The sequence below is a fragment of the Peromyscus leucopus genome, chromosome 9, assembly GCF_004664715.2.
Source record: "Peromyscus leucopus breed LL Stock chromosome 9, UCI_PerLeu_2.1, whole genome shotgun sequence".
NCBI lineage: Eukaryota > Metazoa > Chordata > Mammalia > Rodentia > Cricetidae > Peromyscus > Peromyscus leucopus.
Genome location: NC_051070.1, coordinates 12844138 through 12863876, shown reverse-complemented (window position 1 = coordinate 12863876; position 19739 = coordinate 12844138). Strand labels below are relative to the sequence as shown.

Here is a 19739-nt window from a genome sequence, read left to right as displayed (position 1 = left end):
GTCTTAGATAGTAATTATAAAACAAATTGAAGACAAATACAAAATAAAGGGCAGAGGCAGGCAGAAAATTAAAATCTCTAACAAGTTAAATCAATTTTTATTCTTACATATTTACCATGAACACAGGCTCAACAAGTATATAAAGTGAAAACTAATAACTTCTGGAATCTAGATTTAAATATAATATGCATCCAAAATTAGACTTGTTGCCTTTCCTCAAACAGTTCTGCCAGAGGAGGGTATTGTGGTATATTTGATTCAGTCTGTCCTAATGACTCACATTTTGGAAACCATCTCTGTTTAAAGCTTCCAGAAAGGGGCGTGCGACAAATTAGGCAGCAAGTGAGCATCTCATTAGCTCCTCGCAAATGTCAAACTCATTTACACATTCAGAGAGTTAATGATGTGTTTCCAGATATGTTCTTATAAATTACTGTTTTCTACCTAACTTTAGAACACCTAAAGAGCCATGTTTTTTTTTTATTTTCTAAATTACAAAAATTAAACATTTTAATAACTTAAGTAATCTTCACCTGGGGAAATCTGTGGGAACTGTTACATTAAATTGTGTTCTGTACTTTGGGATGGATTAAAATAATACATGATATATAATATCGTGTATATAGTATATGATATAATGCAATATATTTACTGTTTTTAACATAATTGAATATATATGAATGGTGTATGACTATATATGTTTACCTCTTAGATATAGAGTTTATATATTCAAAAGCATGTGAGGAGCTATGTAAAAATTGGCAAATGAATCACTTCTACATAATCTATATTTCATATTCTCTAAATAGATAAAAATGAGTAGTTCTCCTGTGTCATAATTAATCTATTTACAAAAAGAAATGTGAAACTACTCCTTATTTTTTCCTAAAAAATTACTAAAATGAGAGAGTAAACTGATGGAAACAAAAGATAATATGTTGTATAAGATTTTGTGTATCTGGAACAGACTGAATAATTTAAAGATCCAAAGAATCTTAGTGAGGAAGTGTAACTCGGCTTTGTTTTTGGTTTTGTTGTTGTTGTTGTTGTTTTGTTTGTTTGTTTTGTTTTGTTTTGTTTTTAGAAATGTTTCAGTCCTTTTTCTTCTTTCAGCATACTCATTTATGGATCCTCCAACAACATAATTGATACCACCCTTCTATAAACACTGCGTATAGATATGTTTTATATCAATTAATTATTTCTGTTACATATGATTGATGAATCTAAGAAATGTTTCTCTGAGAAGATAAATAAGGCTGGAAAAACTATGGCCCATTTAACCAAAAAAGCAAGAGATGATCAAAAGCAACAGAAATGGAGATGACATTATAAGGAAACATTGCAACAGATATGGAGGAAATTCACAATATTGTTAAGAAATTCTACTAAAGTCCACACTTGATTGACTTAGAAGAAAACAAATAGAAGAATTTCTAGATGAATCTACATCTGAACCACCAAAGGGGAGAAAACAACTTAAACAGACTCATAAAATTTCAGGAAATTAAAAGTGCAATAAATAATAGAAATAAATAAATAATAAAGTTATTTGTATTCAGTTTAATACTATAACTATTTAGCAAAATAGTAGTATTTCTTCCCCATTAATTCTTTTTAACCTATTGCCTATTTAGATAAATATCTTTTATAGATGTTGGTTGAAAGGTTGAGGAAGGGGATGTCTTTGGCCAAATACTCATTCTAAGGAAACAACTACTATACCCTGGGGTAAAAGTTGATAAAAGAAATTAAATATAATGTCAAAACAGGGACAAAATATAGGTAATCAAATAAAAATGGAAATAGAATACTTTCAGAATAAAAATGGGATGTAGTTTAATGATCTCACAGTAATGAAGGGAACATATAGGAATAAATAATAGCTGATTTCATTGAAAATTGAACAGATGTATTGGTGAGATTCAGATTCCCATATGTAGGCCTACTTTACTGCCTTCCATAACACATATCATTACCTACTGGAAAGTTCTCCAAAGTGTTCAATAGCTTCTGAGGCCATATCTGAAGTACTTATGAAATTTCTCCTGCATCACGTCATAGATTATTCTGGTTTGTTTGTTTGGTTTGGTTTTTTGAGGCAGGGTTTCTCTCTGTGACAATGATCTGATTGTCCTGGAACTATCTTGGTAGACAAGTCTGGGCTTCAACTATTAATTGCTGTTGTAGCTAAAATTTAATGAAACTCTAAATTATTTTAGGGAAAAATTTTTTTCATTGAAGTCTCATTAATTTTTGTAATTGTTTTTCACAAAATTAACTAAAGTTATTATATATATTAACTAAAGTTAACTATGGTCTATTTGATTCCCTCATTCAAGGATTGATTATTCAAGAAGAACATCACAGTGCATGCCTACGAATGGAGACAGAGAACTTGACTGGTGGTTTTCTTCTAGGGACAGATTCTTCCAACTCATTTTAATGCTGTCTAACTGAAGCTCATTTTTTTCACCAATAATTTTTGGAATTTATAATATTTTACATCATTCCTCCTTCCCTTAGCTCCCTCCAATCATTCCTATTACCAATGCTCTTTTTTAAATTAACAGTCTCTCATATATATATATATATATATATATATATATACATATATATATATATATATATGTGTGTGTGTGTGTGTGTGTTTATTGTGTATGTATATGTATATATATTAATATATATGTATGTATATGTATATAAATGTAGTGTGTGTCTGTGTGTCTGTGTGTACCAATTAGAGGATAAGATCATTTCTTCCACTCTCTGAATTCTCCAGTTGCTTGTTCTTACTTTAGAGTTGAGCACCCATGAGCTTTCCTCCCTCCCTATAAGCATGTCCATTGGTGTCTTCCTTACAGTCCTCTTTAGACACTAGAGTTGACTAGACTTCATGGATGTTACCTTTCAGGAGACACAATCTCACACCAAAGTTCCTGTTTCTCTGGCCAGTACTATCTTAATGGCCCAACTTGAAGTTCTTTAATGCCTTATATTTTTTAATGAAAAACAATTTTCATAATATAAAACAATCTGAATATAAATATTTTTATTACCTAAGAAGTCTTCTTAAGATTCACTTTATTTTAAATTATGTGTTGCTGTGTGGGGATATGTGAATGTGTGTGTGATCCTGCAAGCACAGTTCAGAAGAAAGTGTAGGGTACATTCAAGATTGAGTTCCCGGCATTGTGAACTGCTGTCTGTGTTTGTGGGGCGAGTACTGATCTCTGGTCCTCTGCAAGTGCAACGTGCACTCTTAGCCAGTGAGCAATTTCTCCATCACCTTTGAATAAGAAATCTTAGAGGAATTTTTGAATATTTTTAGAGTTGTATTTTTCTCTTTTGTTTTAGATAAATGGGGGGAAAAAGTAGATTGCTCATATCTGAAAAGTCTCATATTTTTGTATTTTCCCATCCATATTGTTTGGAAAGTAAATTAACCTTAACCAAGGTTATCTCCTTCTAGTAATAGTTTCATTATAACAGCCAAGACCAGACAATGATCATTCTTACCATTATTCTTTATTTCTCCAGATAAATAGTGTCTATATTCTTTTATTATCATTCACAATTATCAGAGGTGAATTATAAATTATGTGTGAGAAATAATTGCTAGCACTTCCTCAGGTCTGCTGGTCTCTGCTGCCTGGTCCGTATTCCTAGCACATATATGCAGGTTTCCCCCAAGCACCAGGGTATGTGCAATGCTTTCTGCTTTGGCCAGAAGAGATAATATCTGAGTGCTGTTTTATGCTCAGGAAACCTCGAAGATTTTATTTTGGTATGGGTAATTGAAGAAAAATTTAATTCTAAATGGCTTCGTGACCATACCACTATAAAAAACACACTTTTTTAAGGCCAGCAATGGACATTTAATAATACAATTCAATAGCATTCATTTATAAATCATTTTCTGACTCATTCTTCTAATCAAACAATATGTCAGAATTTGACAATTGCCTTTAACACTTGAATTTCTTCTAATTCTTTAGGGAACTGATTCTTTAAATTTTCTTTTCGCTTTTTGTTGTTTTCCTTATTTTATGCTCTCGAGTTAGACTAGTCACCTTTCCTCTCTTATATTCTGGTCAGCTATACTTTTTGCTTCATCAATGTAATTATAAGCAACTTGAAAACACTATTACTTGTGTTTGCATCAAAAAATTGAACTAAGTCCATTTTATGAGATAATATTTCTTCAACAACTATTTCATGAAAGATTCTAAGTACTCTCCTACTCTTCCCTTGGATGCAAGAATTTAGCATAGTCATTTTAGGGGACTGATGAGTGTTCACAATTTTATTTTCAACAAAGAAAGAAAGAAAACAAAAGATTACTAAAGTGATGTGTTATAGTTTTCTATGTGAGAAATCTGTTCTCCCTGGTTGAAATTAGGAGAGATAGCCATAACATGGTGTTATCTCTTCATAAATTGTACATCTCTTACCATGGTAATGTATCTTAATGCTATTACTGGAGAAATAGCTAACTGTGTTTCTTCTCTATGTATGCTGTGGATATCACTCTGTATAAATAAAATGCTGATTGGCCAGTAGCTAGGCAGGAAGTATAGGCATGACAAGCAGAGAAGAAAATTCTGGGAACAGGAAGACTGAGTCAGGAGACTCCAGCCCACTGTCCAGATAACAACATGTAATGGCACAAGGTAAACCACGGAACATGTGGCAACATGCAAATTAACAGAAATGGGCTGAGTTTAAATGTGAGAACTAGTCAGCAGTGAGCCTGAGCTAATGGCCAAGCAGTTTTGATTAATATACGCCTCTGAGTGATTATTTTATAAGTGACTGTGGGGTCTGTGGGCCTAGGCAGGACTGGAGAAAACTTCAGCTAAATGTGTATCTATGTGTTGTTCCTGTGAATTTGTAATTTTATTCCCTCCTTCCAACTGTACTGTTCCAGTTAACCTGTCCATATTTGTTATACTAAAATCTTAACCTGTCACAGTTTCTCCCAAGAACAGTTTAATAATTATAGGTCATTGGAGCTAAAAATAAAACCATTGTAATTAATTATAGTGTACCATGTTCATTTGACAAATGTGCCAGTTTATTTTTTAATTTTTTTCTTTTATTTGTTGAGGTTATGATACAATTACATCATTCCTTACCTTCCTTTTCCTACCTCCAAACCTTCCTACATAGTCTTCCGTGTTATTTTTCAAATTCATAGTTTCTTTTTTAATTAATTGTTGAATATATGTGTACATGTCCATATGTATATAATTATGCATATGTATATATGTATCCATATGTATATGTGTGTATTATCATATATATGCATATATATGTATATATTACTAAATATATTAAGTACGACTTGATCAGTTTGTATAATGTTACTTGTATGCATGGTCTATTTAATTGGAATATGGTATGTAGCATTGATGATGCAAAATTTTAGGAATTTTTTGAGCAGTTCTAGAGAAATTTAACAATGGTTGTAAGATATATCCCAAATATTGGAAATAGTATGCAATGTGCTTGTGCTTTAGATTGAATAAAGAGGGTAAAGGAGAAAGTCTGCAAAACATTAACATACCGTTTTCTCTAGTTTCTGTACAGCTCTGTGGTCCAACAACTCTTGGTGGGATTTATTCCCTGCCAAGATGGACAGAATTCAACTGGTCAGTGAACCAAAATAAATCACCCTTCAAGCTTTTTGTTTGTTTGATTTTTTTGTCAAGTATCTGGCCACAATGGCAGAAAAAATAAATTAAATGTTATTTATTCTTTATACTATGTGTTTATAAAGGCTCATGTAACCTCTTCCATAGCAGACAACATCATTCCAAGAACCTTAAATATAGTTTCCCTGCTCATGACAACTCACACCCAGCATGGTATAAATTATTTTCTTATTCTATTAAAAATTAATTTGCTTCTTTATTGGAAGAATATTTAAACAACTTTCTTATTGTCTCTTGGATTTACCTATACAGGCTGGGAAAACTCATTATCAATAGTCAAAATTTAGGCATGCAGAATAGCCAATGCAACAGTTTCAGTAAAAATGCTAATACTTGGAAAGCTAATAACTGCTGTTTCAACACTCTTCTTACCATAATAATAAAGTATGTATGTTATGTAGACCTCCAACTATGAAAGCAGAAGACTAATGTCCTATACGGAAGACAATCACACCAAGAAAGTGAATTTTCTTACTCACATTCAGTTCAGCAAGAATACTATCCAAATCTGGAAAGTATTAGATGAGGTTCACTAAATCATGTTGTACAATAGGTTTTCATTTTAATATACTCAATGCAGTGTTAAACTCACTTAGAAACATCGTCACAGGGAAAGCACAAATAATGTTTAAAGAAATATAATTATACTCCATGGTTCAGACAAATGGAAATAATGGGTAAATAGACAAATGATAGACAGATGGATGGACAGGTAGATAAATTCATAGATAGTTATGACAGATAAATAGATGTTTGATTATGAAATGTTCATCAAAGTTCATGTGTTAGAATATGGTACTCAGCTGTTTGTGATAGTTATAGTATATTATGTAGTTAGAACATTGCTGTAGAAAGTAGATCACTTCAACTGTTTTGTAGAATTTTTAATTATTTTCATCCACATCATTTTTAATCCATGCCTTAATGTAGTCATGTGCTATGTATTTATAAAGTTTTGTTATGTAAAGTCTGCATAGCATGCCACCACCTTCAATATCACCAGAGAACAGGTAAGAAATAAATAACAATAAATGATAATAAATAAATCATTCTAGTTTGTATTCTGAGATTATTAATTCAGATTAGATATTTTAACAGATTTCCTCAACATATTTTAAACTATTGAAAGTTTATTTTCTGAGAGGATTTTATGAATCAAAGTCAACTTAATGTGATGCTTTAATGAGATTTTATCAAGAATGAATTCGATTTTAATATTTGTATTATTAGCCATACTTTAGTTTGACTTTCACAAATGGACTTGGTTATGTACTTGATAATTCAAATTGATAATTCAAATGTAATATCTAAAAATTATTTCCTTTGGTTTGTACTCACCCTGAAGGTGTCATCTCTTTGGTCCTTGTCATCTCAATCCTTAGCATCTGTGAGACTAGAGACGGTGCCTAAAGTTCCTGGACCTTGTCACACGTACTCCAACTTTATTACTTTCTGTCCTAGAAAACAGAGATATGCAGTTAGTCATAAATTTGTTATACTTATATATAATACACTGACATTTAGATTTATAACTTCTTTGGATTTTTGAAAAATAAGTTTAACATTATACATTATCCCAAGGCCTTCCTGTCTTAAGCCATTTAAATGTGATATAACACTCAATATATCAAAGTCTGCCTAGCTTATTTTTTTGAAATACATTTTAACAAATGGAAATTGTAAATGCCTGCCTTGGGTATGTGGCTGAGCATTCACTGGGCAAGCCTTGAGGCTGTATTTAATCCCTACCAGAATAGAAGAAAAAGGGACTAACTGATTAAATATTTAACAAGGAAGAGGAAAGAATAATCATCTCTGAAGGAAAACATATCATTTTAAAAGTCTAAAAAATCCAACATTTTGTTTATGTAAGTGTGTCTATATTTGCAAATAGTCCAATTTCATAACAAGTTATTGAACAAAACTGTCCAACTGCATTCTGATGAAATCTATTAATCAAATATAAGATTTTTTTGTGTATTTTTTCCTTTCACAACTCCCTTTAGAGCATTCTTAAATTGATGATGAAAATAATAACAAGAAATTCATCCCACACAAATTTGACCACTATATACATTCATGTTTATAATGTGGAGGCATGGTGTTCCAAAAGGAAACAAAAAAGATATTTGGTAAATGATGACATGTCATATAAATAAATGCTTTTAAATAGAATAACTTGTTGACAGTGGATTGGAAATTTTCTCCATAGTGAAGAAAGTCTTTAAAGACTAGAAATTGATGTGTAGTTATATTTTGGGGGGATGCATAGCACTCCACATGGCAGTATTGGAGACTCAGGGAGCTCATAAAACTTACAGGACACAGAGACTAAGGAAACTCCTGAGAGTCAAGTAGTCCTTCCCCGTGGTAAAGTAAGCTGTGAAGAATGGCTGAGGGAAGAATACAGGGAACATCACTAACAGTAATAAGTTCAGGGAAATATGGTGATCCATCATGATTCACCTCCTGTGGGGGAGTGGGCTATTTGTGGCTGTTGCTCCATTAACCCATGCTACTGCAAGTAATTCCAATAAACCCATTAACTAACTAAGTTAGATGTGGCTGGAACCAGGACTGTGGTCTTCTGTTGTCCAGTTTATCTTAATTGCAGGGAAACAGACTCAGCGGGAAAGGTATAAAAATAAAGCCAGAATAAGGAGGAGAGAACAGTAGAGCCAGAGGAAGAGTCCTTAGAAACCATGTAGCTAATGCTTTGCCAGAATCAAGAATACGGCATGGATTGGAGAGTATGTGTCACAGGGAAGAAAAACCCAGGCAGACGAGAAAAAGGAAAGTTCACACATAGACAATCTCATTGCCAAGGCACAATGGATTTGGTGGCAAATGTGATAGAGACCATAGAAATTTTCAAAGAAAAGAGTATGACCAGGAATGCATTCCAAGGACATAACTTTTTTCTGCTTGAGGGAGAATAAGTGAAGTATAAGAAACAATAGAAGAGGTAAAAATGAAACAAAAACAACAACAAAAACAACTGCCCCAAGTATTCAAATAGCTTGGGATTCATTTCATATAGATAGGTTGGCATTAAAAAGAAAGTTTAAGTAAATGTTTTAAGATCAATTAATAAGTATGTCTAATATTTGGTTGCACAAAGCTGAAGTCAATAGTGTTCACTGTATGAATAACAATACTTCCTCACTTTTCTCTTTAAATAATCTTTGTTAGAACATGTCTTCTCACCACTGAATGGTATGTTTGGATATAGGAAGTCTTGTTGCTTCCTTATAGTCAGAAAACTAAATTTCAAATGTCACAAAAGTTGACTATAATTTAGTATATACATTAAAAACTGTTTTCCATTTTTAAGCTTGTCTCCTGTCTGTCTGACATCTGAGATGAAAACTCGACAGGTAAGAAGAAAAGGGGCATGCTGACTGCTTTATCACATCAGACTCTGCTTAATCTGCCCATCATGGCATTATAAAATTATTTTATTAGGGAACAATATTGACAATTCCATCTGACTAGTGATTTACGCTCTAATATTAGTGAATCACTGAGGACAAACAAATAAATTAGATCATGCTTAATTTTATTTATATGATGAGCTCAAGTTTGAGACAATTGTTTTTTCTACCACAAAGTCTTCCTTAATTGTTGTTTCTTGAAAACATGATGCCTTTAATACTGCCCACAGGAGAGAGCTTTGGAATCTTTTCCAGAGGCACAGAAATACAACACAACTCCCATTGATACTGATACTACTGATGGATGCAGCTGAAGCTGTGCAGTACCATGAGAGTCAGAAAAAAGCCATGAGTGTTGTGGGATGTCTTTCTGTATGCTGTGAATATGTGTGTCTTCCATTGGATAATTGGTGTATAGCAAGAAAGCTTACAGCCAGGTGGGAAATCCCAGCAGAGACACAGAGCGAAGGACAGAGTTAAGATGGGAGTCCACTGCCAAAGGACCAACAAGATGCCACTAGACTGGTAACATCAAGCCCATGTGGCAACATATAGATTAATAGGAATGGGTCAATTTAAGATGGATGAACTAACCAGCAAGAAGCTGAAGCCATAGGCCATGCTGTTTGTAATTAATATAAACCTCTGTGATTATTTTATAAGTGACTGTGGGACCATGGGGGACAGGCAGGACAGAGAAACTTCCGACTACACAGGAGGCTGTGTTTGTCTTGATGAAACTATCAAGAGGGACAGGACAGTGCTCATACAACCGCTCCCCACATTTATTTCCAAGAACAAAATAAAGCTGGCCAAGATTTGTCAGACAATGAGGCCTCTGATTAAGGGGATATGTCAATCCTGTCTATTGTATACTCTCATTACAGATGGTTGTATGCCACCATGTGGTTGCTGGGAATTGAACTCAGGACCCCTGGAAGAGCAGTCAGTGCTCTTAACCTCTGAGCCATCTCTCCAGCCCCTATTGTATACTCTCAACCCCATTTCCTTAAACCTCTTGAAATTCACTAAACAAGTGTTAAAGAAGTTTCCCTGTCACATTAGAGAAAGGAAAGAGTCCTGAAATGCAGAGGATTTTCACAAGTGTTTTCAAATCTATAACCCCCCCCTCCTTCCTTTGATGTCTAATTTTTACTTTATAATTTAAATGGTAAAGATGGCAGGCCTGGTGTTGGCTTGGCTTTTATCAAATGCTTTTTATTTGCATTTTCCCAGATCTTTTTCCTCTTTTATTAATAAACTTTCCCGCATACCACTTAACACTTCACTCTTCCATTAAGTGACTCTCTGAAATAATCTGAAGTTGTGCAAATTTTCATTTGATATTATCATAACTCTAAAATTGAGATTTTCTTACTCACCTTTCAGAGGAAAAAGTGGCTCACAGAAATCATGAAATGTATATTTACACGTGTAACATGAAATATGTACATGCAACCTGATGAAGTGAGATGATGTTTTTTTCTGACAAAAAGATTGCTGTCAGTATTCTATAAGCTTTAAATATGATAATAACTTCTCTGATACAAAAATAATCTGTGTCTTAAAGAGTATGTCTTAAAAACTAATATTCACATATTAACAAATACGTACCACAATTCTCTTTCTGAGGCTGGGATCTCACATGGAATGAAATTTCCTAGTTCCATCTATTTACATGCAAGTTGCATAATGTCATTTTTTAATGGTTGAGTAATAACTCCATTGTGTAAATGTGCTACAATTTCTTTATCCATTCTTCTGTTGAGGGACATCTAGGTTGTTTCCAATTACTGGCTATTATGAATAGAGTCACAGTGAACATGGTTGAGCAAGTGTCTCTGTGGTAGGATGAAACATGCCTTGTGTTTATATGCTCAGTTGTTATAGCTAGATCTTGGGGTATGTCAATTTCCATAATCCTGAGGATCCACCACACTGATTTCCATGGTGTTAGGACAAGTTTGCCCTCTCACCAGCAATGGATGAGTGTTCAGTTGCTCTACATTATCACTAGCATGAGCTGTCAAGTGTGTCATTGCTAACTAAACTATAATCCCCCAAACCACAGAGATTAGGTATAGAGTAAGAGACTGGGGATGCATATAGATATATCATTAGGAAAGGGAAATCAAATAGATGGTTATGTATGGATAGGAGAGGGGCTAGAACCAGAGGATCAAATAGGGAGGGAGAGAGGGGAGGGAATAAGGAGAAAGACCTAAAATTAAGGGTGATTTTAAGGGTAGTATGAAAACCTAATACAGCAAAAATATTCTAAAATATATAAATATCTGAAAATAAGTTTCTAAATGAAATTGCCAAAAAACAAGGGAAACAGAGTTCTAACTCGTCATGTATTGTCACCGAATGAAGGAATGAAGTTTCTAGTACCAAGATTGGGTTATATCTAATTGAGTCGCTAGCCCAAGGCGCCCTATTGCTGAAGACAACACCTACACAGCTCATTGAACATGAAGGAGCCAAGCTGGTGCCTATGTAGAACCTTCACTCCTATGTTCTAGAGTCTTTGGTACAGGAAAGTACTCTGCACACTACCAAACTGTGTAATTGGCCTCATACACTCATAGGAAACAGCACTATTAGGAGGGGTAACTTTGTTGGAGTAGGTATGGCATTGATGAAGGAAGTGTGTCACTGTGGGGGTGAACTTTGATGCTTCATACATGTTCAAGATACCGCCCAGTGAGACACACCAATGGCAGGAATGGTATAGACCCTTAACCACTGAGCTATTTCTCCAGCCCCTGAAGCAGGCTAAAAAACATTGGAGACTTTAGAGATGGCTCAGTGCTTGGGAGCACTTGCTGCTCCCTCAGGAGACCTGAGTTCAGTTCCGAGCACCCACATGGCTGCATACAGCTGTTAGTAACTCCAGTTCCAGGAGATCCAGCGCCTTCTTCCTCTGGCCTTTATGGGCTCCAGGCATGCACATGGTACACAGACATACATATACATGGCAAAACACTCATACCCTTAAAAATAAAAATAAATATTCAAATCTCAAAAACAAAAAAAAGAGTATGTCTTATTTATTTAATTAGTGTAGAGTCTCAAAGTGGATTATTGTACATTACTTACACAGAGTAAATATAAATAAATGTATTTCTTTCCTTACCCACTAAAATTGCTTTCAACAGTTCCCTTTCTGTCTTTTATGTAGTTCCCTCTAAATAGAATCCAAGGAAAGGAATCTCTTCTTACATCTTGACAAATAAGTGATAACTGAGCTGCAGTTTCATTTTAGACTCAGAAAGGAGGAAGTATAAATGAATTCTGGCTTGATTGAGCATTTGGGAGTTCTCCTAAAATAAGAAAACACAAAGAAAGATCTTTCAGAAAGATTATCTGTATCTACTGTTTCTTTTATGTCTCTTTAATATATTATTTGTAAAAGAGTTATAAGCATTTACTTTTAAAAGCCTGGGTAATGGCCAAGCTGAGAGAGAAAAAAAAGAGAGAAAAATACATCTATTATATATTCTTTGTTCACGAGAACTCAATGTTCTGATCTGAAATACTCACCACCCACTCATGCATGTCACTAGGAAGAAAACGTCTGCTGTACTGCTAGAGAAATACTTGTCCTGAAAACCAACAATCTGATTTTTTTAGTAGTCCTAGACAAAGCAAAGTATCATTTATATCCCATTTGACCAAGTGAGGTTTACTTTTCTTTAAGACTCTATCTTATTTAAACATATGAATCTAAAATCTTTGAAATGTTTCTGTTTGACATTCCCTAGGATACCTGTAAAAAGATGTTATTTAATAACTTTTATCAACACAAATTATTTTTCTTGTAAGAGATGTAATTGTCTTGTATGAATAGAACTGGAGAAGATTATGATATGGGAGACAGACTTAGACTTATTGTCACAGTTCTACATAATACATATCATTTGTCTACTTAGCAGACAAGTATGCTTAGTAGGAGGAAACCCTTTATTATCAATAAAAGTTTCATTTATAAAATATATGCATTCACATATATATACATATGTGTTTATGTCTATAAATATATATGTATGTGTTTGTATATATATATATATATATATATATATATATATATATATAAGATTTAGGATGAGGGAAAATGATAATTTTACAGTTGCTTTACCAATTGTAAAAATTTGATATTATCAAAAATTATCAAGAGTGTAAAGCACATAATTTTTGATACTTTATAAACTATTTTTGGATACTGAATTAGCACTTTGTGTCCTAAATCAGTAGTATACCGAATGCTACTTCATTGATATGCTTCATGGGAAGAACTTGCACATGGGTATCATCCAGTTGCACATAATGAAGTATGATGCATAATCTAGCATTATACATTAACTTATAATTTGGGAAATTGAAGTTGTCAGTCCCTGAGAAAATAATTAAATCCCAGAGTTTCACAGAATGATAACTGAAATTCATTTCCCCCATAAAACTCACATGTGGGAGGAAAAATAAAAGGATGTTTTGTTGTTGTTATATTCTAGAAAGTCTAGTCCCTGGAAGGGTACATTGTGATATATAAGGAGCAACAACACAGTTGATGATGTGATGTCCTGGAAATTCCAAGTCACAAATATAAAATAAGAGCACATTCTGCCAAATGCACTGAGAGAATGAAAATATTAAAAATAATTTTGAAAACAAAATAAACTCCTTTGACAGTGTTTTGTAATTAAAGTTCAATGTACTTTCAAACACAAGAAGTTATACTATTAAGCTATATTTCAAAAGACTGTTTTTTTTTTTTTTTTCAAAAACCAAAGCTGCTCATATTAACTAAAAACCTCCAGCAATTGCTTCTATTTCAGAGACATGGACAGAATCAGATGTACAGGTGAATTCATTATATCTTATTTGCTCTACAAATGTTAATAAGTACACCGGCAGAAGAATATGTAGCGTTAACTCAGCTTTCGGCACTTGTCACAACTTATATCACTATTATGTAAATAACTATATTGTATCTTGCCACAGTAAACTTTGCAGTATAAATAAATGAATAAAAAATTAAGAACAACAATAGATGTTTTCCTTAATGTGTTGGTTGTTTTAAACATTGGCAATATCTAAACTGAATCAAACATCATTTTTTATGTTGAATAGTCCTTTTCCAAAGAATATTTGATACTTAAAATTAAATACTCTCAGATGATTCAGGAAGTTACCCAGGAATATGGGGCAATATTCAAGAGTTTAGGCCAATTCCTCATGAAAACTGAGATTTCCTTTAGATGATACTTTGCCATCCGCATATTTAGATTTTGCGTTAATATAATAATTAGAAGTAATGACTAAGGAGTAAGGATTAAGCATATGCTCTATTTACAAATCTTCTTCTTATCAAACACTGAAACTTCCATATTGAAAAAGGTTTTATATATATATATATATGTGTGTGTGTGTGTGTGTGTGTGTGTGTGTGTGATAGCAATCATTTTAGACTAGTCTAGTTTACACAGCCACAAGCAAATACACTAACACATGTATAAACAAGTGGGCACATTTACACACACACACACACACACACACACACCTCCTTCCAAAGTATAGTGTCAATAAGCTAATACTCCATTTAGAGAATTTCTAATTTTGACATAATAGTTCCCAATATATTCTTTTCAAGTGCAGGGACAATTTTATTAGCATTGAAACAAAAATCTCCAGAACAAGCAAGTGATAAAACAGTGCAGCTGTGCAGATAGGAAAAATGTAAGAAATATGGGGAAAAGCCATTTATTTGAGTTTAGCCTTTATGGAAGCCTATGAAAGAGTAAGAACGCCCACGAAAGGTCAAAGACAGAGAACACGCACCTAGGAAAATAGATTTTTAAAAAGTAGAAAAAAAATGGAGAGTTGCCACAAAGCTAACTCATGGTGGTGTGTAGGGACTGCTCTATTTTCCAACATACTCTTCTAAATCAAAGGACTCTATGTACTTCTGTGCTTATTTTCTTTATGGTTTTCTTTAAATATATAATATGAGTAATATATTATATATATAAAATACAATTAATGAAATTTGTAAAATTGGAAGAAAACATGAAGAGTTGTGAGGGGAGATACTGGAGGGTGGAAAGGAAAGCAGAAATGATTTAATTTTATTTCGAGCTGAAAAAATAAAAGAAATAATTTAAATAAATTAATCTCTAAAGAATATATATATATATATTATGAAAATGGCCATCCTAAGAAAAATAATTTATGGAATTAATGAGTAGTAAAAAAAATCCACACAACATTATTCAAATTAATAGAAAAAAGTAAGGCTAAACTCCACATGGAACCATAAGAGACCCTAGACAGCAAAAGCAATTATGAGTACAAAGAACAATGTTGAAGGGATACCACACCAGATTTCAAGCTATGTAATTGAGCTATAGTAATACAAAATATCATGGTACTGTTACAAAAAGAGACATGTAGAATAAATAAATAAATAAATAAACAAATAAACAAATAAACAAATAAATACTCAAACATGAGTATATATAACTATAGCCTTATGATATTTGACAAACACATTAAAAATACAGACTGCAGAAATGACCATATTTTCACAGAAAAGTAAATGTCTATGATAGAAGAAAGAAATTAGTCCCATATCTATCACCATGAATGAAATTCAACCCCAAATCAAATATCTCGACTTTAAAAAGTATTTCAAATTGAAGTCATACTGCACCAAGCTTCAATCTAATGATAAATTTGCTTTTGAGAAAAAAAATGGAAACATGAAGACAGAACGTGAATTTTCACATGAAGATGTAGAAAAATGCAAAGTAGGAGAGATGTGTGAAGACCCAGTTAACTTTATGATGCCATATTCCCAGTATTCCTAGATGATTTTGAGAAACTGGAAAAGGCAAATACAATTCCACAGCTAGAGAATTCAAAGGGAGTAAGGCCCTGCTCAACCTGTTGATATGAGACTTCTGTCTCCAAAAGTATAACAATTCCTGATACCCTGAGTCCCTGAAATGTGGTATATTGCTATGGTAACTCTGGTAGCCCTGCTCAGTAACTTTGTTATAGAGAATTGTAACTATCCTTCTTTGTTTATAAGTAAAATTTCATAATAATTTAAAAGAAAAAAGAGGAGTATAAAATAGAAAAAAAGGATGACCTTTCCTACTATTATAATAAATCTTTGTTTTGACTTTGCTTAGAGCCCAAAGCATACTTATTATTTCATATACATCATGGGCACTATGTTATCACACATTAAACATAATTTTCTTTGATTCTTCACTAGACATGGATTTGAGTGAGGCATAAAACTTATGTTTATTTTATTGGTAGATTTACTTACCACCCTCACATTTCAGTTTTTTTTATTAACTCTTTGTAACTTTTATGAAATGTGTTTAGTCATTTATAGTAGTTCTTCTAATTACTCCCAGATCTACTATCAACTATCAAGTCTAATATTGCTACCTATAAATTCCTAGCCATGTGGTTTTCTACTGGGCATAATCAACTTATCAGGGGAAATACTCTTAAAAACATCTCTCTGTCTCCTGGTATCAATCAGTTACCAACAATTCCTCTGTAAGAGGTAACACTTTATGCTCACTCTGTGTTCCATAGTTGACGTTTGTCCAGTATGAGCTTGTGGATGCTGTCAAAATCATTGTCATTCCAACTGGTAGATACCCTGCTGTGTCCTGAGTAGTCATCCAGCATCTCTGGCTTACACTCTTTCCACAGCCTCTTCTGCAATGATCCATGTACCTTGGCAAAAAGGGCTATTATTTAAATATGCCATTTAAAGATGAACATTCTGCAACTCTTATTCTGTACATCTTGACCAGGTGTGGTTCTATGTTTTAATAACATCTATTCCAAATAAATAGAAGTTTCTTTGATGAGGCTAAGAAATGGGTTAATTAATATTCTGTATGCTTGTCCTGATGCAGAGTTGGATGCCATTTCTTATTAAAACTAATTTCCTTATCTCTTGCACACCAAGCCTTGGCTACAATAATAAATAAATTTTCTGGTGCTCTTTTTCTCTCTAACTATACATTTCATATTTCTTTTTTCCCCACTTTCTCTTTTGTAATGTGGACATGCACATTGAATTCAGTAATACCTATGCTACAGATTCAATATAATGCTGACTTGAAAATTTTTTATCCAAATAAATTACTTTGTTACTATTTAATTTAGCTACAGGAAATTTTCTGGAAGTTGGCTTACGAAGCTAGATTATTTGCCAACAGTCTCATGAACGCTCTCTATCCAAGTTGCTTCCAAATTCCTGTTTCTTCTTTAACTCTTTTGACTACAACCTCTACAGTCCACATTGATTTTAGCACTATGACCTTCTAAGCTCACATAAAGTAGGCTCTTTAAGATCTGTTTATAGAATTCAACTGCTTTCTAGTCCAAAATCCCAAATTGGTCCACATTCCTTCAAAACTCAATATCGTCAGATTCCTCATAGTAACTGTGCACTTTCTGTTGCCAAATGATGCATTAATTATTTTTCTGTTGCTGTGATAAAATACAACCTACAAAAGCAACATATGATAGTAATTTATTTGAACAGTTCTGAAAGACAAGGGACCATCATTGCTAGGAGGCATGGTAGTTAGTAGGAGGCATGGTGGTTGCAGTAGATTTGTGAAAGTTCACCTCTTGAATCAGAAAGATGAAACAAACAGAACAAAATGGAAATAGTTTGAGGTTATATAATCTGAAAGTCTACCCCAAGGGACATACTTCCTCAAAAAAAGCCTGCATCACCCAAATCTCCCCTAAAAGCACATTAACTACAGATCAAGTGTTTGAATAACCAGCCCTCTGGGGGGTCATTTCTCACTAAAACACAGGGTATGATATAGATTTTCCCTGTATGTCTGAGCATTCTGCACTCTCTTAACTCTCTTAATCAAGACCTGTACAGTCCATGTTACTTTTAGCACTTCTGCCTTCTAAGCTCACCCTAATCACAACTTACTGAAAATAGAAGTCTCTCTGATGAGGATATAGAGATACATTAATCCAAATGTATGAGGATGAACTGTTAATTCTATTACCATTCGGTCATATAACAGTACTAGGTCTTACCATAAGATCTGTGACTTCTCTTAAAATAGATTCTTGGTCTTTTATTGAAGCAAGATGTATTTGTCAGAGTTTCCTAGAGTAAGAGAACTAATATAATGAATATACATATTCAGCCTAGCATACAGGCTGTGGTCCAGATATTCCAACAATGGCTATTGAATCCATTACATCCAATATATCCAACAAAGGCCAAGAATTGGGTAATTGTTTAGTTCACAAAGATGAATGTCACAGCTAGAATTCAATCTATGTTGGAATCCCGATGAAGTGTGTTTTAATAATAGTGAAGGAATGTCTCAGAACAGGTTAGATTAACTAGTCAGGACAAACCAGGAAGATCAAAGAGCTTCCTTGGTTCATATCCATTTAGGTGAGCTGTCACCAGAAGGTATGTTCCAAATTTAGGGTAGGTCTTCCCATCTCAGACATTCCAATCAATAAAATCCCCACAGGTCTGTCTAACTGCTTTTTCTTTTGTTGATTGCTTATATAGTCAAGTTGGCAATCGTGATTGGGCACCACACAAGATATGGGTGTCACTTTGTCAAACAGGACTAAATTCATTTAGAAAGTGGTGGTTACTCCCATGATGTCCACGCCACTATTGCACTGTCGGCATGTCTTGCAGAGTCGGTGCTAATTGTGGCTCTCATGACTCACAGACAAGTAATGTTGGTTATTATTGTTCTTTTCCAGTATGCTGCAGAGGACTTTTCAGCACCAGGAATGCCATCTAATAGCATTTTAATTGCAGATTCTGATAGCTCCATAATCTTTGGCTCATTTATATGGTGTTTTCAACAATAAGGTCATATCTTCAAGTTCTGAAGGGTGACCAACAACAGTGTAAAAGGCTTGGAATGTTTAGAGACTTATGGGACCTCACTAGAAAACAACCCCAATAAAAGTAATTCACTCCAAACATTAGGCTTTTTGGATGCTAGTTAGGAGTGTCTAGTAAGGTCATTGCTACCACATCATAGGGTAACCATTTTTTATTCTCTCTCTCTCTCTCTCTCTCTCTCTCTCTCTCTCATGTATGGGTCAAGTAGAATTGTAGGCTTCTAAATAACTTTTTTAAATGTTTTAGTATTACTTCCTGGGTGACCAGTCTCTAGTAATGCAGGGCTCAAAAGGAAGCCATGGCATTGGTGCATACCATGACATTTTATCTGAGGGGGTTAGGAAAAAGACACTCACATACTCACAATTTCTCTTGACAATTTCCTTCTTTATTCTCTATTCTTTAGTGTTCTTTCTATGTTATTTTTTAGTTCACACTTTTTTCTACAAATTATATACCCCCTAAATTTTTTTCATGCAATATAGGAATTATAATGTTGCATTCTATTTTTCAGGTGAATGATTGCAATGAATACAAAACAGCATTAAAAAAACTGCATGTTTTCCATGTCTTTTACATGATTAAACATTTTACATATTAGAGGTGAAAAATAAATTATCTTAAGAATCCACATACATTCAT

General features: G+C 33.5%; 1 long non-coding RNA gene across 8 annotated transcripts in view; it reads right to left on the bottom strand.

The window, feature by feature from the left end:
* The window catches only part of LOC114694123, a 216192-nt gene that overhangs the window by 23202 nt on the left and 173251 nt on the right, over positions 1-19739 (bottom strand). For 7 of the 8 annotated variants that reach the window (XR_005092118.1, XR_003734654.2, XR_005092121.1 and 4 more), the window contains 2 exons: positions 12291-12477; positions 7056-7174 (listed from right to left, as the gene is read on the bottom strand). This is a non-coding gene — a long non-coding RNA (uncharacterized LOC114694123). Of the gene's footprint in view, positions 1-5569; positions 5629-7055; positions 7175-12290; positions 12478-19739 lie in introns of all 8 variants that reach the window. The other variant, XR_005092122.1, reaches the window with a different exon arrangement.